The sequence below is a fragment of the Rattus norvegicus genome, chromosome 6, assembly GCF_021556685.1.
Source record: "Rattus norvegicus strain SHRSP/BbbUtx chromosome 6, alternate assembly SHRSP_T2T, whole genome shotgun sequence".
NCBI lineage: Eukaryota > Metazoa > Chordata > Mammalia > Rodentia > Muridae > Rattus > Rattus norvegicus.
Window position 1 is genome coordinate 102,197,882 of NC_141539.1, and position 10,268 is coordinate 102,208,149.

At 44.4% G+C, this 10,268-nt stretch overlaps 1 long non-coding RNA gene and 1 pseudogene across 1 annotated transcript; one reads left to right on the forward strand and one right to left on the reverse strand.

Moving 5' to 3' along the window:
• Nucleotides 1–646: 646 nt before the first annotated feature.
• On the reverse strand, nucleotides 647–763 carry Snora50d (small nucleolar RNA, H/ACA box 50D; annotated as a pseudogene).
• Nucleotides 764–6,091: 5,328 nt separating this feature from the next.
• LOC148005326 (uncharacterized) lies at nucleotides 6,092–7,204 on the forward strand. Its single transcript, XR_015623151.1, has 2 exons — nucleotides 6,092–6,373; nucleotides 6,724–7,204. It is a non-coding gene; the product is annotated as an uncharacterized LOC148005326 (long non-coding RNA).
• Nucleotides 7,205–10,268: the final 3,064 nt, after the last annotated feature.

A 10,268-nucleotide genomic window follows, 5' to 3' on the forward strand; every position in this document is an offset into this window, starting at 1 on the left:
TCCCTGGAATGAAGCCAACTGTGTCTGCAAAAGCTGATTGTCTGGTTAAAACAGCCATGACTTTGGAGAGGTTGAAATGTTACAGGTCCAGAGACTGATTACAATTTCTCTTGGGCTATCTTTACCCCCTTTAAAGAGCCATGTTATTGCCCACCTCTGTATGGGACCTAACATCCCACTGTGCAGATAAAAGCCTTTGGAATGTATTAAACCAACAAAAGCCTGTTCTTCACCAAAGGGTTAAGGAAGTCATTAGCTAGCCTCAGGGACCTATAGCTGCGATTTCTCTGCCTGACTATAAGCCTGCCACCAATTTATGTCTGTTAAATGCCTTGATTTAGGACTTTGTTTTATTATTATAAAACTGTCTTGATCCTGATTCCATGTTGGAACATGGAACTTGGGGTAACCTGAATCTATGCTCTCAGCCCATGGTCACTCGTATTGGCACCAGAATGATTTATTTTGTTTTGATATTGTTTTTTTTAAGACAGGTTAGCCTGGAACTCGCTGTTTAGTGGAAGATATCCTCCAACTGCTGGTTCTTCTGTCTGCACTTCCTAGATGTTGAGATTACAAGAGTGTGCCACCATGCTGGTTTTCTATGGTGCTGGAGGGCTTCGTGCATGCTGGGCAAGCACCCCATCATTTCAGCTCGGGGAGAAGGGCAGGCAGCCCCAGTTATGTGCCAGCAAAGTGCTATAGCACCACAGCCTAACCCCCGGCACCACAAGAAGTTGCGCCGGGGGCTCAAAGGTAGTGTGTAGTGCTTATGTTTTTATTTGCTAAGTTATAAACTTATTTGTGAGGCTTCAACTGGTAACGTTCCTAGACTTATTAATTCTTATGCCAGTGCATGGGTCTGGAAGGCAGGCAGGCACACTCTCTGGATATCATCAGGGCTCCACTGTGCCACTTTCTTCTTAGTGTTTGCAAGACCGTGTTCACCACTGCCTCATAAATGCCACGTTGTAGAGCAGCGGGTCAAGAAGCCTCTACAGCATCTAGGCCAAAGTAGAACTTGTTTGCCTGCAGAGACACCACCCAGAAAGTGAAATATCAGTCCCTTCTAACCTACAGCTACCTTCCTCCCACAAGGCAATGCTTTAGCAATGCTGGCCTCCGTTTTTTTTCTTTCTAAATTTTACTTTTACTTGTCTGTGTCTGTGTGAGTTTGTCTGTGTGTATCTCTGTATATACACATGCTTGTGGCTGCCCATAGAGGTCAGAAGATGTCAGATATCCCAAAGCTAGAGTTGTGAACAATTGTGAACTGCCCAATGTAGATGAAGTCTAGGCTTTGCAAGAGTAGAAAACATTCTTTTTTTAAAAAAAATTGATCATTTGGGAATCTCACATTATGCGCCCCAATTTCACTTACCTCCCAGTCCTCCTATGTCTGCCCTCCTCCCCTGTAACCCCCCCACAGAAGAAGAAGAAGAAGGAGGAGGAGGAGGAAGAGGAGGAGGAGGAGGAAGAGAAGAAGAAGAAGAAGAAGAAGAAGAAGAAGAAGAAGAAGAAGAAGAAGAAGAAGAAGAAGAAGAAGAAGAGCAGCACAGTCAGATTCCTAGTGGCCAGCCTGCCAAAAGAAGGTGAGTCCTTATCTTCACTCCTGCCAGAAACAATCGCCTGTGGAGAGCCATGGAGAGGGGCAGGGCCAGCTCTCCAGTGCCCATGCCACCATCAGCATAGCTGGTGAGGGGCAGGGAAGAGAAAACATTCCTAAGCTCAGAGCCATCTCTTCAGGCCTTCCATTCCCACCCCACTTTTCTGTATTTATTTTTCAATCGTTTAAATAACAAGTCATGGGAAACTCCTTATTGTAGACAGGATGCCACGCCTAAGCCATCTGCTGACTACGTCAATATTCTATGGACTGCGAATCTGCTTTCAAAGAACCATACTATGTGTCTTGCTAATATTTAAGAAACTTGAGAGTTTTAATCATTAACAGGCATTAATTTTGCAAGGTGCTTTTAGATATGTACGAGTATTTCTTTGTTTTTCTACAAGAGAGGACAGAACATAAATTTTATCTTAGATTTCCCTTTTATATAATGTAGAAGAGTTAATCTAGTAGATACAAGGAGTCTAATTTACAGTTTCACCTTTTCTCTCTTGTAGATGGATCTCTAATGTAGGAAGGGAGAGGCACCCAGTAATGCTAGGTGCTCTGAGTTAGCCCCAGCATGCCTTCTACACCAGTGGCCATGTCATCACCAGCCTTTAAAAGGTCCCACCATCATAGCCTGCTCTTTCACTCTTTGTCTTTCTCACTCTGTCTCTGTCTCTGTCTCTGTCTCTGTCTCTGTCTCTCTCTCTCTCTCCTTTCACCCACCCCCTGCCCTGTAAATAAATCTCTTGCATGAGATCTGTTGTATGGTGTGTTCTTTGCAGCATTCCTTGGTCCCTAACTGATTCGCTGAGGTCCTCTGCTGCATGAACCCTAGCAACTCCATCTTGTTTTCAGTCACTGGATCTTTCCGCACTAATATCCAGAAATATTCACCATGGTTCCATGCCTTTATTCATAGTGGTTCCTCAGCCAATATTAATTTTGGAAATCAGAAAACAATATAACAGAGGGGCCCTTTGATGCCCTGAGCTAGAGCAGCAATCTTTAAGTCAACATCTCTCCATTTTTCTTTTGTTTCATTCCAAACAGGGGAGGGACTCTCTTATCTGACTTAAGGAAGTTCTCTCACACAAAATATAATTATCTTGAACCTCCTTCCAGAAACCTGTTAGCCACAGAATTGTAAAATCAGAGAACAGGAAGGAGGACTGAAGAATGTTACCATACATAGACAGACTTTGTCATAATTACTGTTTGTTCCTTAGGCCTATTCAGTTCCTACAAAAATCATTAACTACATTCAGGTGTGGTGGCACATGCCTTTAAGCAGGCAGATCTCTGTGAAGCCAGCCTGGTCTACATAGTGAGTCTCTGGACAAGCAAGGTTACGTAAAGAGACTGTCTCAAAAAAACAAAAACAATCATTAACTACCTTTGAAACTGTCTACATTCCTGTATTTCCCTGTCCCCTGTGAAGAGAGGGTTATAATCCTCTGAGCCTCCTTGGGCTGCTGGGTAATTACTGTGCTATAATATACACCGATAAATTAATAAATGTGAAAGCCAGCTTTCTCCTGTTAATCTCTTGTCTATTTCAAAAATGTAGCGCTTGAACTTTCCCAGGGGAAGAAGCAATCAGTGTTTTTCTTGCCTGCTGTTTAGGATACAGCTGTTTCTCCATGGCTGGTTCCTTTGGGCTACAGGTGCTCCTTCTCAGCTAACTTCTGAGTCCTCAGGAAATGCAGTGTCCAACCTCCCCACGCCCCTCTCCCTCTCTCCTCTCTGGGACCACAGGAAACAAGACTGTCACTGAGCTTTCTTTCTATCACCTATCTCTCCTAATGATCCCAAACCACCATGGCAGAAACACATCTGTGGGGTCATCTGCTCTAGATGAGCAGAAGACATATAAGGCTTCCTTTATTTTAGATTTTTGAATTTTTTCCCTACTAGCTAGAAAGGATATTGAGGGGCTGGGGAAGGTAAGTTTTCTTGAAGACCACAAGATCCCTTTACCTCAAATATCTGAGAATGGGACCTTGCACAGAACAGAGGGAGGAGTTTCTGTGAACCAGTCTTACTTAGATCTCACTGGTTAAGTCCAAAAGAGTTCCCAGATGTCGAAAAGACCCTTTCTCCTTAATTAAGACATTATGTTTGCTGATCTCATTTAGAATCTCAGAAACCAATATATATGTATATATATTTACATTTACACACACACATATATACATATACATATATATATATATCATATATACCTACACACAAACACATACATATACAACACCCCATGCCTGGGCCTGCCCTGCAGGAGGCTGCAGTGAAGAATGTGGTGCTGACTGTAGAAGAGAGGGACCTGGTTAATGTCTCAATTTTTCCTTTTGTAGTTGCAGTGTTCCTGCCTCTGTGCTGAGTGCCTTAGGCTCTTCAAAGCCTCAGGACAGTCCTTGGGACTGATCATAGATAATTTATTTACATGTGGCGAAATGAAAGCTCTGAGAGGGCATGTACTACCCTGTTTTCTTTGCTGCCCTGATAAAATACTTGACCGAAACAGCTTAAAGGTGGACTGGTTTGCTGTTTCATGGTTGGGGATTTCAGTCCACCAGAGCTGGGAAGGCTGGGAAGTTCACAGAGGCCTGAGAGTGTGGCAGAGGCTTCCTGCTATGGTAAATCAGAGAGCAGATTGCAAGCTAAAACTAGGAGGAGTGACCTTCAAAGGCCCACCCCTAGTGATTTACTTCAGCCAGTCAGGCCCTACCTTCTAAAGGCTCCACAGGCTGGGAATGAGTGCCCGAGACATTTCAGTAGACACCTGTTCAAAGATTACACACGTAAGAGACACCCTAGACTCAAATCTAGGGTGACCTAATAACAAAGCTTTCATTTAAAATGTTAGCACTAGTCTCAAATCTGGGCCAATAACTGCCTCTAAGAGCACTAGGCTGACGTGATCTCCTTAGCTTTGGCTGTAGGTGTGTGCCACCACCCTGGCTAGCCACCAACTCACTTTGCTATCTATATGACTCCAGCTTCTCTAGCAGTGAGACCCACTAACTAGTTCAAACAGGACCAGTTACAAACCCAGGATCTAAAGCTTGCATCCTTTTGCTCTCTTCTCAATGCCCAGGCCACCGTATTTGTTTTACTGCTTGGTAGGAGTGACAGGAAACTAAAAGGGATGTAACAAAACTTGCTTGTGTCCTCTAAGAAAGGTCAGGCACAGGGCACTTGGTGGCACCTGTACTTTTCAACATCTTGTAATCTAAAGCAGGAGAAGTGAGTTCCAGGCCAGCTTAGGTTACGTGTAGCGATGAGTCAGGGCAGACAGACAGACAGACATAGACCATTGTGGGGACATGAGAAGGGAACAGGGCCCTTTACGAAGGAGTCTGAAGCTTCCTTCCTCCAGTTGAGCATCAGGAAAGCCAACCCAATTAACGTTTCTTAAGCTGGCTGCTGACATGGAGACAATATATCTTTTTAATATATAGAGATGTTTTCAAGTAAAACTTATAAACAGCAGTGAACCATGCTTACGGTCTAAATAAATGTACGTGGCCTTTCTTCTCCCCTAGCTGTAAACCTGCAATTTTCTAGGATTCTTGCCAGAAACTCCACTTACAGTAAAAGTCTTATCACCATTGTTGCAACCTGGTAGCTCACAGTTTTATCTTATCACATTGTAATCTAATCAAAGGCAGCTCCAGAGCTGCCCTATAATTTTATTTATCAAAAAATATAGGAAGAAAATGTCTTAAACAATCTTTTGAAAACATAGCTTGAGAGTCACGGAAGTGGTGCATGTGGCTCCCGCCAAGACACTTCCAGGGTGGCTCTCTTCTGAAAAGCCCTTGTACAAGCCAGTGGTATGCCTTCTTCTTTTTAAAAAACTGCCTTTCTGTTCATAATAATACTCTAGCCCTGCTGTATACTGGCTTGTCCTGAAATTCTTTTCTGTGTGAAGAATCCAGATTTATCTGACTCGAGGTCCCAGGAAGGTTAGGGAAACTCCTACTCCTACTACAGTCCTACTAGACTTGGCGGCTGCCTGTAGCTCTGCGTTCTACAGAGGCTGACCGGATCCCGGCACAACCACCACCAAGACTCAGGCAGATCTGTGCTGCAAACCACGTTGCTATTTATTCTAGCCAGATTTGTATGAGACGAGGAAAATGAAAGCCCTTTGGTCTAAATAGCTGTTTCTCAAGATGTTCTGACGCAGAGAGGCCACCGTCTGTCAGTACAATATTTTCTTAAACACCTTACCTGTCCACTTCTAATTCTGCCCCGCAAGTCTCAAGGGGGCCAGTAATACAAAAACAAGTTTCAAACCAACCCATCTGCTTCCCATTTCCTGCGGAATGCTAAAAGGAGTCTTTCTAAGGCTGCTTAAAATATGCACTGTCCTCTGGCCCGCCCCTTGAGAGAGCTCGCTGTGTCCTCAGACCACCTCAGCAGCTCCTACACCTGGAGCTGCCTCTTTGCGCATGCTCTCTTCGAACAATGCTCACGGTTATTCCAGGCACTGGCCTTTAGTTTTGCACATTCAATGGTACCTTTTTCAGCTTCTGTTTAAAGCACTTCTTCTCGCTCCTTCTTGCCCCTTTCTCCTTTTACAAACCTACCACTATCAAATTTGAAGGTGCCTGGTTCACTGGAGTCTGGGAAATGGCCTTGGCAGGATGTAGAGAAGCAAGGGCCGAGGCCGTCCTAGGGAGGGCTCAGCTGCCTCTCTTTGGACCTCCACTCTGATTTCAAGGCTGGAGCTGGGAAGAGTGGCGCCTGTATTTAGTAAGTCTGTGTTTCCTTTCTAACTTTGAGCAATGACTCCTGGGCTTAGCTACCCTTGACTTTGCTCCTTCCCGCTTAGCATCTGTTAAGTAGTGACCTTTGCTACCAATTAACCAGAGCAAGGCTTTACTCCGTTGCAGAGAACCACCAGATTGTAATCAAAATTGGGGGGTGAGGGGCGTTCAGTTCTGAGTGAAAGTGAGGACATTGTTGAAAATCCGCAGCCTCTTTTCTATGCTGGGAGCTGCAGCACTTCCTCTAGCTCAAGGATTTAAATTGCTCTCTTGTCTGGGACAGATTAGCAGACCCCACACTTGCCCCTAAATGTGCCATCTCGTCCTGTATTTCAGGGTCCTGCCAAGAACAGGTTAGGCAAGCCTGACAACAGCTGCTACATCCCTAATGCCTTTCTCTAAATGTCAACAATGAGAACTCCGGAGAGCTGCCTTTCTGCACGGCTCCCAGCATGCATTAAGACTCAGCTGTGGCATTTAGGCGGCTTATGCTTTCCTTCAGAGACAGGATGTGTGCACACTCAAAGATAATGGCGAGGACCTCGCCACATGAACCAGGAGGATGGCCATGGATAAAGGAATATGCAAGCATTTAACAAATATCTGGTGAGCACCCGTTGAGTGCTACTGAGGCTGGAGAGAGGAAACGTCGAGGGGACACAAGAAGGGAAAGAGTCTGTGAGGTCCAGTTTGTCTTTCCTGATGGCAGAGTGAAGAAACTTCAACACCAAAATTGCCTGGGGAGATAGCATGTGTTTCCCAAACCATCCTAAGCATGTGTGTTAAGAACAATAAACTATGCTTACTGGAACCTGAACACTTAGCACTCCTTTCTAACCCCTCCATCTAAGCAATGTCCCTCCTAAAAGCACTTGACATTTTTATTTACAAAGGGAGCTTTTTTTTTAAGATAGGAGAAACAAGTAAACAGGTTTTGCTTAATCTTTAAGCCTTATTGTAAACTACACTGAGCAGAGTTGATGTTTGCTGAATGTGACAGAACCCTTTTCTGCTCTCTATGATGTTACAAGGAGTGGGGTGATCAAGGGTCACCAAAGCCATCTGGAACCAGTGGTTTCCCAGTCTCTTGTCTGATGCCCAAGAAAACAAGAAGTGAGAAGATCCAATGTAGATTTATTAAGGAATAGTGAGAGAAATTCCAGGAAAGGGAGGGGGGGGTTGGCCATACCAACATGCTGCCTGATAGTCTCTCCTGGGGCTTATGGCCAGTATTTCATAGAGACCGAGATAATCTATTGAGATTGGTCATCTTTGAGTGCACACCAGCCGAGCCAGCAAGTGGCCTACAGACTTCTGTGCTCAAGTGGAGTGACCATGTGTTACTTGTTCAGTCAGGGGAGTGGTCACGGTCATGTTCCCTTTCATCCTCTCGCCCCCAACTTGTTTGACTTGTTTTATAAGCTCTTGATCCAGTCACTTCCCTTTCTTGGTCTCAGGCTACATGACTAGTTTATAATCTGGCCCTCTACTGTACTACGGACAGAGAGCTAACTCCTATCTCTAGATGACTAAGATCTGTCTCTGTCTCTCTCTGTTTCTGTTTCTGTCTCTCTGTCTTTTTCTGTCTCTCTGTCTCTCTCTCTCTCAAACACACACACACACACACACACACACACACACACACACACACACACACACACACACCACACAAAGATATCTAAGTATGAGTCTCTTAAGAAACCCCCCAACCCACATCTTGGGTGCATACTGGGCTTTTGACCTGTTCAGTGGGTTTTGTTGTTGTACCTGATCTAATGGGAAGGAAACTCCTCTGGGTTGTTGGCAGTAGTAGTACTAGGTACTGTCACCCTGCCTTGACTTGACACTGTTTTCCTGTAAGAACTGTGGCTGAGCCAGTGAACAACATGTCTAAGTTGCTGACTGTATGTATATTGTGTGGGACAAATTCTCATCAGGAAAACTAACCTGACAAAGGAGGGTATCCAGTCAGAGTTGAGGGAGAGAAGCTCTTTAATGAAAGACCAGGAAAGACTTCTCTGGTGAGGTCCCACCAGAGTCAGACTCTGAAGGGAGAGAAGGAGCAAGCCATCTATCTGAGTGGCTGCAAGAACTTGCCAAGCAGAGAACATATGGAGTGTATAGAGGGGTGGGCTTGGTGTGTGTGACTGGGGCTGTGAACAAGAGTAGTGAGCAGGAGATGGGGCCAGGGAGGTGACAGGGCAGGTCCCAGAGAGCTCTGAAGGCCTTGGTGAGGACTTTAAATTTTATTCTGAAACCAGTGAGGGCTTTGAGCAGGGCAGTGATGGGTTTGAGGATGTACTCTTAGGGTAGAGAAACCAGAGGCCCATAAGGAAATGCTTGCAAAAAGTGAGCTGGTGGTTGCAGGATGAGCTGATGTTGGCTTGGTCCAGAATGAGTGCCAAGGATGGTGAGAAGTTGGATTGTGAATGTACTAAAAATACATTTAACAGAGACAAAATAGATAAATGGTTACGATATAGATCAGGAAAATCAGGAATGACTCCACAGTTTTTGGCTTGAACTCAAGATTTTCAGTTCATCGGAAAGAGTGACTGTGTCTTGTTAGTATAATCAGAGAACAATTAGAGTACAATTTGGGTTGTACTTTAAAAATGAGTAGGGTTTCCAGCTGGGCTGTGTGGCTCAGTTGGTAAAGTAGTCGCTTAGCTTGGACAAAGCCCTGGGTTTGATTCCTAGCACTTCATAAAACTGGTCATGATGGTGCATGCTAGTAATCTTAGCACTTGGGAGGCAGAGAAAGGAGGATCATAACATATTTGAGGCTAGCCTGGGCTATGTAAGACTCATTCTCAAAAATAAAACAAAATAAATAAGTAAATAAAACATTATGGTTTTATGCTTTGTAAAAATTTTCAGAGGAACTTGGCTTGCCTGTCATCCTAGCAATTAGAAGGCTAAAACAGGAGGACCCACGGTTTCAAGCCAACTGGAATCACATGGCTATCCTCAAAACTGATAGGTCTCCAAGAAAACTTGGGACAAGGCTCACTCAGTCCCTGTTGTTTCTCCCAGCACTTCTCACCCTAAACATTCTTACCTCCTACCCTTAACCTCTCCAGCCCAGGACCAGGGTTTCCCTTCCCTAGCCTGTGATCAGGATAGAACCTCAGACATTTTGGGCACACAGTTTGTTGGTCTCTTGGCTCCTGGCTGGCTCCAATCCTGGATCTCTCTTGATCTGTTTGCCCACTCTCTTTTCTCTCACTTTCCACCTCTCCTCACGGCCCACTTCAGTCTGCTGGCCATGTTTAGTTTGGACCCTTCTAGATGCCTCTGGCTGTGCTCTCCCTCTTGTCTACAATAAGCCTTCTCCACTGTCATATCTTCATTTATCATTCAAAACCAAAATAAAATCAAACGCAATGGCTTATTCTGAGAACTTTTTTGTCTTCTCCGACCCTAGCCTTTCATTCTAATTTTCCTCAGTTGTTAAATTTAAGCAGCTTTCAGTACAGGGACTTTGGACAAGAGACTTACTCACCTCAAGGGAGCTGGATGCATTCAGCTCTGGCCAGATTGAACTGTTAAGACATAGTCTATTTTATTTTACTGTTAGACAGGTGTTACTATGTAGCCAAGGCTGGCCTACAATTTGTAATCTTCCTGTATAAATCTCTTGAGCTTTGAGATTGCAGGTGCCACTTCTCCCCCTAGCTAAGGTCACGACCTCTAACTTCATTTGCATCTCAGAAACGTAAAAAGACAACAGAAAAACAACCCACAAATCAAGGATGGGGGGGGGGGACACTATAAGTACTCTGATTCTTTAAGGAAGTCTGTGAGTTACTGCCCTCAACATACCTGGAATAGTGAAAGGACTTCTTTATACAAGAAATAAATTTTTAAAACTTTTTTAA